General features: G+C 34.8%; 1 protein-coding gene across 9 annotated transcripts in view; it reads right to left on the bottom strand.

The window, feature by feature from the left end:
• BMPR1B (bone morphogenetic protein receptor type 1B) overlaps positions 1-18,843 on the bottom strand; it is a 458,884-nt gene that overhangs the window by 131,389 nt on the left and 308,652 nt on the right. For 8 of the 9 annotated variants that reach the window (XM_059922439.1, XM_059922437.1, XM_059922445.1 and 5 more), the window contains one exon: positions 16,946-17,040. The gene's annotated coding sequence lies outside the window, so the exon portion shown is untranslated. Of the gene's footprint in view, positions 1-16,945; positions 17,126-18,843 lie in introns of those variants that run through there. The other variant, XM_059922442.1, reaches the window with a different exon arrangement.

Genomic DNA, 18,843 nt, shown 5'->3' with positions numbered 1-18,843 from the left:
GTAATCACTATCCTAATTTTGCTGTTTATTATTGTCAGACATATTTTAATGTGTGTATGTGTGTGTATGTACGTGTATTACCTATATATATGTGTGTATACAGCATGTATATGTATACGAATATATGAGTATAAACCATATATACTCTTTATGGAATGTTTAAAATATTTTCTATAAATGACATAATCCATGTGTCCTTCAGTAGCTTATTTTATTCAATATTATATTTTAATGATTAATCCATGTTGATAAATGTAACTCAAGTTTATTCATTTATGTGCATAACTCCACAGTTATTCATGTATACAGTTATATATCTATTCTACTGTGGATGAACATTTAGATGATTTCAATTTTTTCCATTAAAATGTTACAATAAAGATGCATATTTCTTCTCACAGAGTTTTCATCACTCTCATTCTTCCCTGAAGCATTCTACAAGACAATCCAAGCTCAAAAAAATGAAGCTCCTTATTGTCCAGAAGTATATACCACTTATAATTCAGGGGGAAAGCTTACTGAAAGATTACACTTACTTGCAATATTTCATGGACGCTTAACAGTTCTTAATGACAAAGTAACCAAATGTTGAGTAAAGAGTTTTATTGGTTGGGGAAATACTGTAGCTTCTGAGGATTACAGTTTAGTAGACAGGATACCCAACTGTTACAGAATGGATTCTCAAGTACAGAGTATCATCTAATACAACAGAGTGTCATCAAACTGAACATTTCCCAGAAAAATAAACTGCACCACTGCATTATTATTTTCAAATTATTATATTCTTATAGAAAAATACGTATTTGGTGATATATTCAAAATAAGAAGCTAACAGTACCTGAAATCACATTTTAAAGAATGTGCTGAACTGAATTTGTGTTAAAATTTTTTTAAATCTAATTTCGTGGTTAACAGCACAGGCTTTCAAATCAAGTAGCCCTATTTTGTAGCTGAGCTCCACTTCTTACCATTTATCCAAATTTCGGTTACGTTACCTGATTCTCAGCTACATCACCCATAAAATTGGGATGATAAAACCTACCTTGTAGACTTTAATACAATTTAAATGAAATAACGTATAAAATGTAATCACCCTTGCTGCTGCTCTCTGCTGCTATAATGGTTACTGTTATTTACTGGGATCCAGGCTGGGTTCAAGGTTTAGATGCTGGTACATGCAGTGACACATATGTTAGGGCCTAATTCTCTCCAGCTAGGTAGTGCACCACCAGATTTACCTGGGGCCTGAGGAACCACCTGAGAAATAATTCAAACCTGATCCACAGTAAGAGTTTGATATATACAGGTATGTCTGAATGCCTGAGAATCTAGGGTTGTATATGTATGTATAAGCAAGAGAAAGAAGGAAGTGGGGGGAAAGGAGATGAAGAGACTGAGATTCACTGACTGATTGATTGATCAATCGATCTCAGGGCTGAAGCTACAACAGAATTGCAAAATTTCTAAAAGCAAATTTTTAAGTTGGAAGCAGGACCTCTGAGAGAGAATTATCCATAGGGAAGAAATGAAGCAGCAAGTTAAAGTTGGCAATAAGACCCGTGATTCAGAAGAGAGTAATGCTTCTGGTAATAACTTGATAAATGTGAATATAACCCTACCTGATCCATTGACCTTGGGGACATGTGTGTTCCATAAGAACAGAGGTAAAACCAGAACACACAATTCCACAAAATCTGTAACTCTTTAAGGTCTAAACAAACATGCTGTAGGTCCTCAAAACAAGAGCGATTAACAACAGCAGGAAGGCAGCTGTTCCTCTTCTCAATTTGCAGCAGAGTGTACACTGCCAGGGTCCAAGCATTAGTGAGAATTGATGGGTACTGGACAAGACCTCACACCCCAGAATCTGGAACAAGCAGACAACCAGTCTGGAGATGCAGAAATAACCTGGTGGCCAGGGAAGATCACCATTATCAACGGTGGCAGCAAAAATACCTAGAGCATAGTGATAAACAGCAATGATGTAAAGCAGCAACACCTCCCAACTGAAGGGGTCTGGCTCAGCTACGAGGAAGAGGGCCCTAAAGATGGTACTGAAGATGGCAGCCTGGAGTCAGGAAAGGCGGCTTTGTAGAAGGCCATAGTGTCGGCCCCCGAAGTAGCCCGGCATGTGTGTGAACAAATACGGAAATTCCTGAGGATCCCCAGAAACACTGTAGGAAAAAAGTAACCTGAAAAGACAGGGCTCAAAGTCCTGCCGCTGAACTCATGGGAGTCAATGAGCTAAGGAAATATGAATGTACGAAGGACCAAAAGCCAGTGAGGCATAGGCACCACTGGAAAACAACACTACCAGTAGAAAATCATGACACAGAGTGAGAAATCAGTGCAAATGATACAATTCCTGGACATTAGAGCCAACAGGCAAAAGAGTTGTACTAAGTATAAACTATGAAAAATTTCAAACTTGCATGCACCTAGATAAAGGCCAAGTAGCTCAAAATGGATTAATGACCTAACTGTAAGACCGGACACTCTAAAACTCATAGAGGAAAACATAGGCAGAACACTCTGACATAAATCACAACAAGATCTTTTTTGACCCACCTCCTAGAGTAATGGAAATAAAAACAAAAATAAACAAATGGGACCTAATGAAACTTCAAAGCTTTTGCACAGCAAAGGAAACAATAAACAAGACAAAAAAACAACCCTCAGAATGGGAGAAAATATTTGCAAATGAATCATCGGACAAAGGCTTAATCTCCAAAATATATAAACAGCTCATGCAGCTCAATATTAAAGAAACAAACAACCCAATCTAAAAATGGGCAGAAGACCTAAATAGACATTTCTCCAAAGAAGACATACAGATGGCCACGAAGCACATGAAAAGGTGCTCAACATCACTAATTATTAGAGAAATGCAAATCAAAACTACAATGAGGTATCACCTCACACCAGTTAGAATGGGCATCATCAGAAAATCTACAAACAACAAATGCTGGAGAGGGTGTGGAGAAAAGGGAACCCTCTTGCATTGTTGGTGGAAATGTAAATTGATACAACCACTATGGAGAACAGTATGGAGGTTCCTTAAAACACTAAAAATAGAATTACCATATGACCCAGCAATCCCACTACTGGGCATATACCCAGAGAAAACCATAATTCAAAAAGACACATGCACCCCAATGTTCACTGCAGCACTATTTACAATAGCCAGGTCATGGAAGCAATCTAAATGCCCATCTACAGACAAATGGATAAAGAAGATGTGGTACGTATATATAATGGAATATTACTCGGCCATAAAAAGGAACGAAATTGGGTCATTTGTAGAGACTTGGATGGACCTAGAGACTGTCATACAGAGTGAAGTAAGTGAGAAAGAGAAAAACAAATATCGTATATTAACACATATATGTGGAATCTAGAAAAATGGTACAGATGAACTGGTTTGCAAGGCAGAAATAGAGACAAAGATGTAGAGAACAAACGTATGGACACCAAGGGGGGAAAGCAGGGGTGGGGGTGGTGGTGTGATGAATTGGGCGATTGGGATTGACATGTATACACTGATGTGTATAAAGTAGATAACTAATAAGAACCTGCTGTATAAAAAAATAAATAAATAAAATAAAATTTAAAACAATAATAAAAATAAATAAAGGCCAAGTAGCATACCGGGATAAAAATTAACTTGAAACTTAAAAGGTGTTTTGAAGACAAAAAGGAAGAACTCCTTTCCTGCAATTGTTTTTACTGTACTATGAAATATTTCATATGTGTGCACTTTACATAATTACATTTTAATAATATATTAATGATACTTACAATGTTACTTATAATATAAATCCACTGTTTATAATAATGTATCAATTATAATACATAACTGTTAATAATGATACTTCTAAATAAAATTTTTAAGGATCACCCACTTACATATCACCCAAGCTTTCTGAGCTCCTCCCTGAACCCAACTCCTTCCCTCCTACTAGAACATTCAATAGCCTGTTTTGTTTTAATTTTGTCCTTGATTTTCTTTATATAGTTAGATCACATACATAATGATTCCACCAAAATATATTACTCAGTTTTGCCTCTGATCAAAGTTTGTACAACTGGAATCATGTTGTATGTATTCTTTGTGACTTGTTTTTTCATTCAACATTACGTTTTGGGGAGTCCTCTAGATTCACTCGTTTTCACTATTATGTTAAATCCACTGTAAACAAATATTCCCCAACTTGTCCATTCTACTCTCTGTTGGGTTGTTTCCAAATTTGTTTTATTTGTGTTTTGCTATATTATATTACATACAAGACTACAATAAAAAATAATCTTGTACCTGTTTCCTAAGGCACACAAGCAAGAAATTTCCACAGGAAATACTCGTAGGGGCGGAACTGCTGAGCAAGAGTATACCTATGCTCAATTTCAACCTACCAATTCAGTTGTACCACTTTACATCCCATTCCCAGTGAATGAGAGTTCCTGTTGCTTCACATCCACACTAACATTTGGTATATTTCAGACTTTTATATTTTCAACAACATGATGGATATGAAACAGCATATCACTCTAGTTTTAACTTACATTTCTCTAACTATTAATGAGGCTCAGCAAGCTTTCACATGTTCATTGACTATCTGAATTTTCTCTTTTTGAAATTCCTGTTCATTTTTATATTGGCTGATTTTACTTTATTAATTTATAGAATCTTCTACACACTAAACCAGTTTTCAACCTTTCTCTTTGATGAACATACTTTTTAAATTTTAAGCCTGTTGAATTTATTAATCTTTTTATGTTTTGCTCTGTTTATGTTTAAAGAAATTCTTATCTTACTCTAAAATAATAAATATATCCTTTTCTAAATACTTTAAAGTGGTATTGTTTTTCATAGTTAATTCTTTCTTCCATACAGAATTTGTTTCTGTTTATGAAATGAAGTGAGTAGGGATCAATTATAGTTTTCCATATGAATAGCTAATCACTGATTACAGTGGCAACTTAGATTCCAGGCTCACTGGGATTTAAAAGAAGAGAGGATAGATGGGCTGGTGAATTCTGCATAGATGGATGCACTAAAGTTGAAGCCCCCATATACCATTATAGAGGATGAAAGTGAGAACAAATAGAGTTTTGAGAAAAGAAAACCAATTTGGTAAATTCACTCCAAATTCTTACGACTTTTTATATAGTTTATATAACTCTTCATAGTCATACTGTCATCACTTTACCCTATACAGTGTAAGACAACATTCAGTAGTTTATTCAAACAGGGCTGTATTCCTTATAAACTCTTTACTGACGTACCAACACAGCTTATGAAAATCTTGAGGAAAATATTACTACTGCAGTATATACTGACAAAGAATTTTATGTGATAATTCAGTGGTTCTCAAACTAGACTCCCACATAATTCCACAAACTCAATACAGCTGTTCTGCCACTATAATAAAATTAAATTCCTTTCTCCATTTCAGAAACTAAATTAAATTTATAAAATTTTCTCAATATTAACACTCTCATAATTTTTTTAAATGACATAAACCTGCTACTCATTATTTCTACGAGAGTCTGGTGTGGGTTAACATATACTTACATACTTATTTCTTTACATTTTGTATATTACAATTAAGCTAATCAAGTTCAATAACTATTCTGGTAAGGTCAAAACACTTTGCTTTTTTCAGTCTAGGATCTTCACCCCACCCTCACTTCATGTTAATTTTTCCATCCATAAGATGCATATAATTTGCTTCAAAGCATTTGGGGGAGCAAAAGGTCAAAAGCAACACTGGGTATGAAAATGCTTTTAAAATGTAAAACACTTTGCAAACAGAAGTTATAATTTATAACCTTAAATTATATCTTACAAATACAGGGTTAGAACAGTCATGGAAAAAATCAACAGGTAATTCCTAAAGGTCAGTTTTATCTATAGTTTTAATTTCTTTGATATCAAGTCTTTAAATTAAAAAAAACAGGTTTCTTAACTAGACTAAAAATAAAATTTATTTGTTTGAATGTTATTTCCTGCCCCACATAATTTCTAATAAAGTTCCTGAAAAGTAGAGCAAGGCAAAGGTAGAAAGTTAATCTATACAAGCAACATAACTCATCTCCAAATAATCTGAAAATATCTATTTTTATAATGGTGTGATCTAAAAATCCATGCCATCGCAGTGTGATTTAAAACTAATGAGAAAGTCTATTAGAGTCCAACTGAAATCAAGAGTGTATACTTTACAGATGAAGATTTAACCTGCCTCAAAAACATCTTGCAGCATAGCATTGATTTATTTGGAAGAATATACTTTCCTAAGTATTTGTTTTGTTATCTCTTTGCATAAAGAAACCTTGGTAGAGCTACAAAAGTGAGAAAACCTTTGGATGAAACAAGAATAATATACTAAAAATAAGATTTGCTTTTCCTGTTGGTAAATATCAAGAGAGCCTTGTCTTCCTTGTAGCAAATGGACTTGCTGCCCTCTGGTTTGGAACTCTGTTACACTGGGAAGCCATCTGCACTTCTGTGCTACTTCTCAAACTTTAGACATGTATAGGAATAGGAAAGTGAAATTACCTATTTTAAAAGAAAGTCATATATTATACTGTAGAGCTTTTAGAGTCAGAAACAACTCGGTTCCAATCCTATGTCTCCTACTTTCCAAGCTGTGTGATCATAGGCATGATTATTTAACCTTGAATTTCTATTTCCTCACCTTAAATATAGGGACAATAATAACCACCTCCCAGAATTACAGTAAGGGTTAAATGAAATTGTCATAAATACAAATATTCATGGCAAAATGTTGACCAAGTTATCATTAATTATAAAACCAGAGAGTAAATGACTTTAGGGAAATTGTGAAATATACTAATCGCACTTTAACATTTTATGATACAAGTTTGTCTTACTTCCAGGCATTAATATTTCTATTAAAACTGGAAAGGTTTTCTTCAAATTGCACAAAAAAATGTTTTCTGAAATAATTGGGAATAGATGAAAGATGGAAGGTAAGAAAAATGCTGAAGCTAAAATCAGTAACAATTTAGTATGATGGGTAACTGGGAGCAGGGAAAGGAAGATAGTAACAAGTGGGGAAGCAGGATGGGAGTGAAGAGATGGTGGGAAAGAGAGAGGGGACTGATAGCCTGCACGGCTCTTGGCTAGATGGGTGATCCCGGACTGGCCACCAGGTCATCCCAGGTCAACCTGTTTGTTGAACTGCTCAACATGTAGAAATGAGCCTTCCTACAGTACGTATGGGGTAGAAGTGCAGAGGACAACGGCTACCTGTGTGTTCCACATGCCTTACGGTATCTGCAAACCAGTGTTTGATCTGAAGTATGCTTATGTCTCTAAAAGCATCAATTAACACCACTGACAATATACAGTTAATAAACAGAAACATATGTATATCACAGAAAATATTTTATTAAAATTTAACCAAAATTTTAAAAATTGATTCTCAACTTCTGGGCAAATCATATGAAGTTTAAATTATTAAGAAACTGAAATCATGTTAGCATAAATACCACATTTCTTTTCTACAAGAGGGAACATGCAGTATAAAAACAGGTTCAAATTGTTCATTGCAGCACTATTTACAAGAGCCAAGACACGGAAGCAACCAAAATGTCCATCAACAGATGAATAGATAAAGACGATGTAGTAGATATATACAATGGAATATTACTCAGCCATAAAAAAGAATGAAATAATGCCATTTGCAGCAACATGGAGGGACCTAGAAATTATCATACTAAGTGAAGTAAGGCAGACAGAGAAAGATAAATATCATATGATATTAATTATATGTGGAATCTTAAAAAAAAAGATACAAATGAACTTATATACAAAACAGACTTACAGATACGGAAAACAAACTGGTTACCAAAGGGGAAAGTTTGTGGGGACGCATGGGGAGATAAATGAGGAGTCTGGGATGAACAGATACAAACTACTATATATAAAATAGGTAAACAACAAGGGCCTACTGTATAGCACAGGGAACTATATTCAATATCTTGTAACAAACTATAATGGAAAAGAATCTGAAAAAATATAGAGATATATATTACTGAATCACTTTGCTGTACACCAGAAACTAATACAACATTGTAAATTAACTATACTTCAATTAAAAAGAAAAAAAAAAAAAAACAGCTTCAAATTGACCAAAAAACCGGCTCCCCTAGTTAAGAACACATGGCTTCACAGTCATATTTTAAGCTCACACTTGTGCTTTGAAAGCTGTACCAATCTGCTTTAGACTGCAACAGTACAAGAAAAAAAAAAATCATTCTAAATAATCATCTATTTCTACCAATAATAATTTTAAAACATTACATGTGGAGTATTAATGAGTAACTCAAAAGACCATACACATTGTATGCTGGCTAATTTAAGACAAATAAACAAAAATCTTTACACAAAGAAGCATGAATTACTTCAGTAGAACAGTGTGTCCTAGGTCACCATGCTTTCCTTCCCTATTATTGTCAAGTTTGATTTGCCAACAAGTCTCTGATAACAAACACAGAAATAAATTTCAAGGTTAGTAAGCTAAGCTACTACTGTGAATAATGATATATTAATCTGCTGTTGAAGTTAAAAGTGGTATACAGACAAATGAAAAAGAGACAGACTCTCAATGAAGTGAATTTTACATACAAAAAAAGCCAATATTTAAGTGCAGAATTAATGTGTGAAAGTGTTTATGGAATTATGTTCTGACTATACACTGTGCAGTTCTTATCATCTTTAAGTAAAACAGGAAACTAAAAAAGATGAATGAGGGACTTCCCTGGTGGCGCAGTGGTTAAGACTCCATGCTCCCAATGCTGGGGGCCGGGGTTCGATCCCTAATCAGGGAACTAGATCCCACATGCACGCCGCAGCTAGAAGTGTGCATGTCGCAACTAAGGAGCCCACAAGCCACAACTAAGGAACCCGCCTGCCACAACAAAGGAGCCCACGTGCTGCAATTAAGGGGCCACATGCCGCAACTAAGGAGCCCACGTGCCTCAACTAAGGAGCCTGCCTGCTGCAACTAAGACCCAGCGCAACCAAATAAATAAATAAAACTTTTTAAAAATAAAGATGAATGAAAAAAGGAGGAATAATATGAATAACTACTTAGAATCTTTAAGACTGTTAATTATTACAGATATTGACTAATGCATACTTTTCCAAGTAATAATATAAGAATAACCTGCTTATTAACTAAAAGGTATAATTTATTTTCAACTGTTCAAGGCAGGGCTATAAACAAAACTCCAATAAACTGTACTGTAAATCTTGGCACAGATACACCAATGTATCAACAAAGGGCAGAGTGACCCAAGGAGAAAAAAAATCCTATATTATCTTTAAGCAAAATTGTTTGCCTTGAGTTAAAGAGGAAAACAAATTCCTTCACGATAGCTTAATGTATAACAAACAACTAAAATGGCAAATGTCCCTGTATAAACTTTTATATAGGAATTCCCGCCTCCGACATAAACAAATGCAAACTATATTTATGAGTTAAGTCCATTCATAGCAGATAAAGCTATCCTTTTGCACCATTCCAGGTAACCAATTAGTGCGTAAGTACTGAGTTCTAATACTAAAACATCTAGAATTTCCTTTCCTGCTGTAAATACAACTGTGAGTCCCTTAACTGAGCAGCTTAAAATAGAGATGATAGCAAAGGCTGCCAGTTAGGGAGACTCACGTCTTCCCTGAATGAAACCTGTAGTAACAAAACCAGAGACCCAGATGGAACAGTCACTGCCTGCTGGCCTGGCAGCTCTGTGCCAGTTTCCTTGCTAAGGTCATAAGCAGGTATGTGAGGGAGGGAATGGTGCTGTGCGTTAAGCCTATGAGGGAGAACTGAGTAAGTTGGCTTGGAATGAAAGAAAATTATAAAATCAATAGAGGTACTAAAATCTGAAGAAGTTAAAAAAAAATTTAGCTGATTTTAAACTGATTTAAAGTATAGGGTTATTTCTGTCCATCTTGAGATTCTTGTATCTTCAGCACTAATCCAAAAAAAAATAGAAGGCTCTTCACATCACTGATTTCATTGACTTGCCTCTATACTTTGAAAGTCATTGTTCCTGAGTTCATTTCTTCATAGATGGACCCAAGTTAGGAAGGTTCCTGCCATCTGACCCCTATAGACCTGCATCTCTTAACATTCATGGCAAAAGCATAAATTCTCTATTTGGCAATAATTCCTTAAAAGATGGACTTTGGTCAGATCTGAGTTTACATCATGACCCTATCATTTATTAGCTATGTGAGGCTGATCAAACTACTTTACATCTTGGGGTCTCAGTTTATCCTGAAAAAAAAATCAGAAGAGGTCACTCAACGGTCTGTTACAAGGATTTAATGAAATCATAGAGTTACAGCTCATGGTAGAATGCCAGATATATTATCAAGAAACCCTTGATAAATGGTGACAATTATTAATGCATAAATTCTCACTCACACAGATTCATATTCTTATTATGTCTGCTTTAACATAAGTAATAAATGCAGCCTCCTGTCTACAGTAATTTCAAGGAACATGACAAGTCCCACAACACCCTAACATGTTCCAGTGCTTAAATCTTATTTAATATGAAACATGAACTTTTATTCCTTAGAGATAAAGTTTAAATGGAATACAAATTGAGAGGTAACACAAAGATTTAAATTTGTACCACTGAAGGACAAGTTAAAGTTGACTTCAGAAAAAAGTGGGAAAGGGGACTAACGATTCAATAAAAGTACTGAAGTAATTAGTTAATAAATTCCTTGTGAATCACAGAATTAACAGTTAAGTAAACCATAAAAATGTAGAAAATGTTTTTAATTTCTGAATTGTAAAGAGCATTCTAAGTTTCAAAGGAGATGAAGAAAATATTGTTTAGCTTTAATAAAGATATTTCAAACACATTTGTATTTCAAACCACATAAAACAAAATTTTAAAGTAATCAAAAGCTTATGAAAACAGTTACAACCAACAGGACTTTAAAGGATCAAGATTCTTTGATTAAAAAAAAAAAAACGCTTTAAACCAATGAGACATACAGCCTCTGAAAAAAGAGTAAGTATATATAGATTAATCATAAAAATTAAAATAATAATAACCAATAATCCCCTCAGATTCATGTTAACTAGTAATTATAAACATAAATAAAATATCACTTTCCACTATCATGTTAGCAAAGATTTTACAATTATAAATCTCTTAGCAGGCAAGAGTTTGAGAAGACAGATAATACATATTTGAAATGAAAAGTATCAATCCAATGGAAAATATTTACTAAGGAATATTCAGACATGTTTCATTGACTGGAGAGGTGGGTAGAGGCAATCACTTTGGTTTTGTTGTGAGTGAGAAGGAGAGAGGAAGGTATAGAAATCGTAGGCTGAGGCTGAGAACAACCTTCAGCTATCTGCTCAAGAACTCTTTCATCTTTAAATATACAAGCAATTATTTCCAGGGACCTTAATATTAATGAGAATGGAAGGAACCAAAGAGCTCCAGTTTCTTTGGGAGTGGTGGAGACAGGAAGAGAGAAGCAAAGTCTTACAAGAAGATGACATGCACAAAACAAGTTTGTTTTGCTCCTCTCTGCCCCTTTAATTATTTACATTTTTAAAAGACTCTTAGATGAAAGTAAAAATAATCTAGAAAAGCACATTTGGTTCTCCGAGTTTTGTTGTAATCAAAAATTTTCCAGCTGCGGAAAGAAGAGTCATCTTAAAACAAAGCTGTAGAACAATATATAACTATATATTCCCTATGAGAAGCTCTTAGATAGAATCAAAGTATTAAATTTGCTTCTGTCTTTTGCTTTAGGACTATCTGCCATGTTCTATTGAAAAGGAAAATGTTTATGAGAGCACAAATCTAACCGTACTACCCAAGAGAGTGGGAGAAATCAGGAAAGCCCGAAAGGATATCTGTAATTAAAATATAAATATATATATTTTTAACTATGATTATGAGTGGAAAAGTCCTCCATCTCAGTTGGAAGCAATAATTACTGGCTTTAACTTTCAGGAGTTATGAAATAATGCAAAGGAGTCTAATACAAGACAAAACACAGAGATACAACAATTAAGCTTTACATGCAATACACAGAATAAAAAGAGCAATTACAAACAGATGGGAAAAGCCACAGTGATAAAATACTGGCCTTACAAATATGTATTTTTTTTAATCAAAATCCTAAGTAGCTACTTTAAAAGCTGATGTTTGGCAAGTTACGTTAACACTTTGTACTATATTTGCCCATATCTATAAAATAAAACAGTTGAAGTAGAAGAATTTGAAGGTTCCACTTCCATGATTAATTCATTCTTCTCCTTTCATGTTCTACGAATTCTATGCCATCTATAGCTACAGAAAAACACTGATTGGCCAGCTAAGTGGCTAATAATAAAATACTTGATTGTTCTGGCAAAATTATTTATGCCTCACTCCAACCAAAGTTCTCTGACCTCTTCTGGTTGGTGGTGGTAGTGGTGTTATTTTTTGCCTTTGTTTGGTTTTGTTATAATCTTTTTTTTTAAAATTTTATTAGAGTATAATTGATTGAACATTGTAATTGATAATTACAATGTTGTGTTAGTTTCAGGTGTACAGCAAAGTGAATCAGTTATACATATATCCACTCTCTTTTAGATTCTTTTCCCATATAGGCCATTACACAGTATTGAATAGAGTTCCCTGTGCTATACAGTAAGTCCTTATTAGTTATCTATTTTATATATAGTAGTCTGTATACGTCAATCCCAATCTCCCAATTTATTCCTCCCCCTTACCCACTGGTAACCATAAGTTTGTTTTCTACATTTGTAATCTTTTAATACTGAGGCAAACTCAGGTTTTTCTCATCACCGGCTTACGGGAACAAGGTACATTTCTAAGTCCATGAGCATAGAAACCCCTGCCCTTCCAGTTTTATAACGTTTGTATTACTTGATAAGCCAGCAAGATACATAAAATTTATACCTATAACTCTTTGGTAAGGCACCTTATCCATACCTATTTAACTAGAAATACTTATGTGGGCAAAATAAGTCTGAAGAAAAATTACAGATTGAATTATGGTCCATTCCAAGCAAATTAGAAAGCTACAAAATTTCCCTATGAAAATACCAATCTTGTTTTCATTCCTAAGACAGATACAATTCAAGGTTAAACAAACAGAAGAGTCATATTCAATAGCTGGGAGAGGTTTATAAGGCTTCAACCGCAGCGGAAACCACTGGCAGAGCACACTGAGAAGTAAAAATAATCAAAATAAGAAAAGTTGTGAATTACTCTAAATTGTGCATAAAGCTTTACCTTTGATTCTTGTATACTTACTTTGTACATGAAATAATTTGTATTTTTATGTATGGTGGGGAAATAAAACACCATTAAAGACAAAATAAAATTTTATCGAGTATCAGAACTAAAAGAAACAGCTGTTATTTCTCAAGTACTTTTTAAAACATTGACATTCTTTTCTTTCAACATTTCTATTTTGAGGAGAAAATTCTTCTTCTGACTGAAATGAAGTATCACCTTTCAGGTTTGAGAATTTTTTAAGCCATGGTTTTCTATTATTTCCTTAAATTCCTAACTTTCTCTACAATAGGAAATAAAAGTAGGAGGTGTAACTTTAGTCGTAACATTGAGAGTCATTCCACTCTGTGATTCTTTAGGATACATGAGGATGGACCCATTCTCTCCTGAAATTCACTCTGGGCCTTTTGGAAGGTGTAACACTGTCTTCAACTTGCTAGAGCATCATTTAATTTATCATAGCAGTCCATGTGGGTGCAGCGACTAGGTGATTTTGTTGACAGATTTCATGAAATTAACTAAACAACATCTGGAGGCTATATATCCTGAATTTGTACGTGCTGACCAATATAATTTTGAACTTCTGTCATTCAAATGGTTTATGAGTTCAATAAATATCTACTTGCATGGATGAACACACGTAACTATAATTGTTGATAGAAAGAGAAATGAATTTTTTACGTATTGTTACTGCTTCAAAAGACTTTACCAACTACTTAAGGGACTTCTCCTTCAATCCAATTAATCAAAGTTTTAAATTATATTAAAATAAAAAGTCTATAAAGAAAAGTGGGTTTAAAATAAATATGATAAGTTTTTTCTTTAGTTCAAGTTCTTGAATGTCTGCTTTATGCTAGGTCTTGGAGAAACATAAAAGAATTAATTTTAAAACATGGCTACAATTAACTCACAAACTCATATGGGAAAACAAAAACTCTATCGTCGACTTTGCAGAAGTGCTGTGACAATGGTCTGTCTGTACAGGAGACCGAACCACAGAGGCTGACAGTGGACGGGCAGGGCATCTGGGAAGGGATACCTTCACTGAGGCTGAAAGCCAAAGGCCAGGAAGAGGGTGTTGCAAGATAGAGGAAGCAACATAAACAATTCCAGAAAGGAGTAAAACAGTATGGATTGTTTTGAGAAATACAAGATATTCAATAATGTTGGAGCATAAAACAGAGGGAAGGGGAATACTCTCATGGGTGGAGAAAAGCGAGGTGTGAAAAACAGCCCAGAAGGAACAGCAGAAGATGAATATAGGACAAAAGTAGCAGCTAGATGAAGAAGAAGCTCATCAGACTCGCCGTGCCAAGAAAGGTGACCTTTATGTACAAGCAATAGAGAGTCAGGGATGGGAGGGCGTTAGCAGGAAGTGAAGGGTTCATCGGGGTGGGAAACTGATCCCTCTAAGGGGAGTATAGCATAGGGACTGTGCATATAGCAAATGAGAGCAGGTGCAGTGAGATCCATTAGGAGGTTAATATTAACATTTCGAGCTAAATTCACTAATCTCACTTCAACAGATAGTTAAAACATGACACAAAAGATCCCCTATCCATTTTTATATGTCTACATATGAAATGTTATTTACAAATGTGATAAATAACCAATATCAGGATTGACATTAAATTCAAAATTACTACTGAGATGGTGTTTCAAGTTTTAAAATGCTCAACTAGTCTTCAACCAAACTACATCCCATTTTAGACACTGTCAACCAATATCACAATTTTCTATTTCCTCTCTTGATTAAAGGGAAGACTTTCTTTAGTTTATTTTTATTGTAGTAATTTTATTAGGTTGTTCTCTGACAAAAGTTTCCACAGGGTACTTCAGAAACAAAACACCGGAACAGATAAAAATAAAACAAATTTTAAAAGGCATAAGAAATCAATTATCATTGATTGAATATCATGTTATTTATGCAACATATAAAGTGAATGAGTAAAAGGTATTAAATGAAGAACTGAAATTACAATATTGATCATGATATATTACCCAAAGGCAGTAGCAAAGAAAAATTTGAGTAATGCCCATTCTAGATCAACCATGGTTGCATTTTCAAAATAAACATATTATTGACAAAAATCTAAATCAAACCCATTAATAAAAGGGTAGGCAATACCCGAAAAAGTAAAAAGAAAATGCTTGATGCAGAGGCTAAAACAAGCATTAAATGAATGTTAAAATACAGTTTAAATTTAGGTATCAGATTAGCACATCTGAATTAATAAAACTGATTTTGAAGCATTCTGGATTATTTTTAAAATTTTATGTGATTCAACAACAATGATACTCTATAACTATTGGCCTCATTTTAAGATCTCTACTTTACATTTAGATCTATTCCACCTGCTGTTTTGGACATGGTTTATCCCATTTTAGAATGAGCTGGTTCCTGAATATTAACCCTAATACAAAACCTATGCCAGAGTATTATCTTTTCCTTATATCTCTATTGTCCTACAGTTTAAGCTCTACAACAGCTTTCATGTTATTTTTGTTTTTAACTTAAATATGTAATACAGAAAACCCTTTGGAACTATAATTGCCATCTATAACCTAACCTAAAAATTTTAAATACCACGCTAATGCTTCTCTTCCACAATTAAAAAACCAACAACAGGGAAACTTTCACTCTGTCAGTAGATAAGTTTTATCTAGTTACGCCTATAGTAAAGCAACATATTACTTTCCAAGTCATGTGTAGTAGACATAAAACACATAAGTATATAAATTTCATGGGTGTTCTAAATCAGAAAACACATAGAAAACAATTCCTTTCTGTCCCTTTCAGCACCACTGCTTTTAATGTCAATCTGGGATATGCAAAACAATGATGATAAATGAATATACAATCGCACTATGGTCACACAGAGAAGCATGTGTCAAAGTTCTACATGTGATGACAGGAAAAAAACTACTGATGTGGAGCAAGAGATATTAATTTAATACCTTTACTAGAGAACCACATTTTGCAAGGAACCAACCTAGCAAGTCACTTGGACAAGCAGAGAAATTCTAAATGCTGAGTCCTTTGCACCTTGCATGAAGAAGTCTGTTCTTACTTTTCATCACTCCTGCTTCTCTCCATTCCCAAAAGGAGTCATTATTTCACTTTAATGCGCTGCCAAATGGACATTGGCTTTCTTTTCAAAAGACCCCATGTTACTCACATTCACAGGCTGCACATTTTGACCGTGTCTACAACATCTTCACACATTCATCTGAATTCTTCCCCTATTCCACTTCTAGAACACCCTCCACTATAAACTCACTAATGTTCATGTTTTAATAGCAATATAAAAAGTAAACACGAATTTACCAATCAGAAGACTTCAAGTCTGACAGAATGAAGAAACAGAAATTCACTGACAGGACATGACATGAAATCAGTGTTCAAGAGCCATTCCCACCACCCACATCATTTAACTGTATTATGACTGTACACAGCATTCTTAGAGCAGAATACCAAACTACACTGCCACCAAGAACACTCTTAACCAGCAGGCAGCCCCTCCACATTAGCTTTAACGTGCCACACAGCCCTTTGCTTACTGATGTAGAGCAGCCAACAGGGAGATGGAGTTTACCAGGAAAAGCAAGCCTGAACTGGCTAATTACTTACCTTCTTACGTATAGCAGGCTTGCTCGTTTAACTTTTTGTTTCCACTCTTGTCATAGCTCAGCGGCAAATGGTTGTGATTCAGCAGAAGTTTGAACCTGATAATTAAAAAGAATTTTTTTAAGAAAAAAATTGGAAATTCAAGTTCCCTCCACTGAAGTCTTTCTTTCCTTGCCCTCTGGCTGTACGTTTCTCGCTCTCGTTTTCTCTCCCTGCAAGGCAGCTACGTAGTGGTCTATAAATATTGACCCTGACACGTGCTCAGTGCTTTACTTGCTCATGGCACAGGTCTGTGTTACTGAACACCGTGGTAATACTCCAGCAAAGTTCTCAGCTGCTCAGACAAAGCTGTGGATTGGCTCACTACCCAGCAACCCTGTGCCTGCCTGGAAATACCATTTTGCTGCCAGTTTTACAGATGCTATGGACCTTTCCTGAGGCCCAAATCAGGCACAGAAGGGCAATTATGAGGTTTGTCTGAAGAAACAGTTTTCCTCCAGCAGGTGGAGAAAAGGGGGGCTGGGTGGAGTGAAAGACAAGAAAGGAAATACTGCCTTTGTTTTGGCCAAACAACATAATTTCAAATCCTTTATAAAAGTCATACCTAAATGCCATTCAATCAAGCTTTATAAAACTGAACTACTACTTACTATGAATAACCAAAAGACGCAGGAAATCATTTTTGCAATTGTTTTAAATATTGCTTCTCATTGAATAAGGCTGCAGTGACTGAGTAACTGGCCACAAAGAAATGTGTCAACATAACTAAATTCATTTCCAGAATGATAGAAGTGCACAGGAAAGTATAATATTAATCTGATCAAATTAAATATTTGGTGAAAGAAGCTAAAATATAATCTGGAAATTATATGAATCAACATGTTATATGAAATACTTCTAGATTTTCAATCATCACAATTGAATTATTTTATTTTTTTAAAAATTAAGGGGACTTCCCTGGTGGCGCAGTGGTTGAGAATCCACCTGCCAATTCAGAGGACATGGGTTCGATCCCTGGTCTGGGAAGATCCCACATGCTGCGGAGCAACAAAGCCTGTGTACCACAACTACTGAGCCTGCGCTCTAGAGCCCACGAGCCGTAACTACTGAGCCCGTGTGCCACAACTACTGAAGCCCATGTGCCTAGAGCCTGTGCTCCACAACAAGAGAAGCCACCGCAATGAGAAGCCTGTGCACCACAATGAAGAGTAGCCCCCGCTCGCTGCACCACAATGAAGAGTAACCCCCACTCGCTGCAACTAGAGAAAGCCCGTGCACAGCAACAAAGACCCAACACAGCCAAAAATAAAATAAAAACTTTAAAAAGATATTATTTAAAAAAAAAATTAAGGATAAAATCTAAGCCATGACTATATAATTTGTAGGTAATATAAACAAGGTCAGCATTATCTACATATAGCACATATAATGTCCATGGTATGAATGATTAGAAAATAAATCAAGTCCATATTTTTTATTCTTCTTGACAAGAAAAATCATATGTTTACTTAATTGAAATTTCCTCTCTTTATTAAATCAAGAGTAAAGGAAACTTAAGAAATAATCTGGTCACTTACTCATTTAATAGATGATAAAACTGACCTCCAGGCCAGTTAATTTACCCACAATCACACGGCAAGTTTGTGGCAGGGCCAAAACTAGACATTCTTGCCTTACTGCTCACAATTCTGTTCCCCTTCTACTACAAGAATGGTTCCTAAACTCATTTTTAGGTTCAAACTCTGATTTTCATAAGAAATCTTACCAAAAACCTTATCAGTAACGGCAAGTATTACACGTAGAGAAATAACCAGCATAAAACAGAAAGAGCCTTCAACAGCTTAATTGATTCCCCTAAAAAGTTATGCACAAGAATTAACTTTCTAACAGTTGAAATCTAC

The sequence above is a fragment of the Balaenoptera ricei genome, chromosome 5 (genome assembly GCF_028023285.1).
Source record: "Balaenoptera ricei isolate mBalRic1 chromosome 5, mBalRic1.hap2, whole genome shotgun sequence".
NCBI classification, from domain to species: domain Eukaryota; kingdom Metazoa; phylum Chordata; class Mammalia; order Artiodactyla; family Balaenopteridae; genus Balaenoptera; species Balaenoptera ricei.
This window is presented reverse-complemented; position numbering and strand designations above follow the sequence as displayed.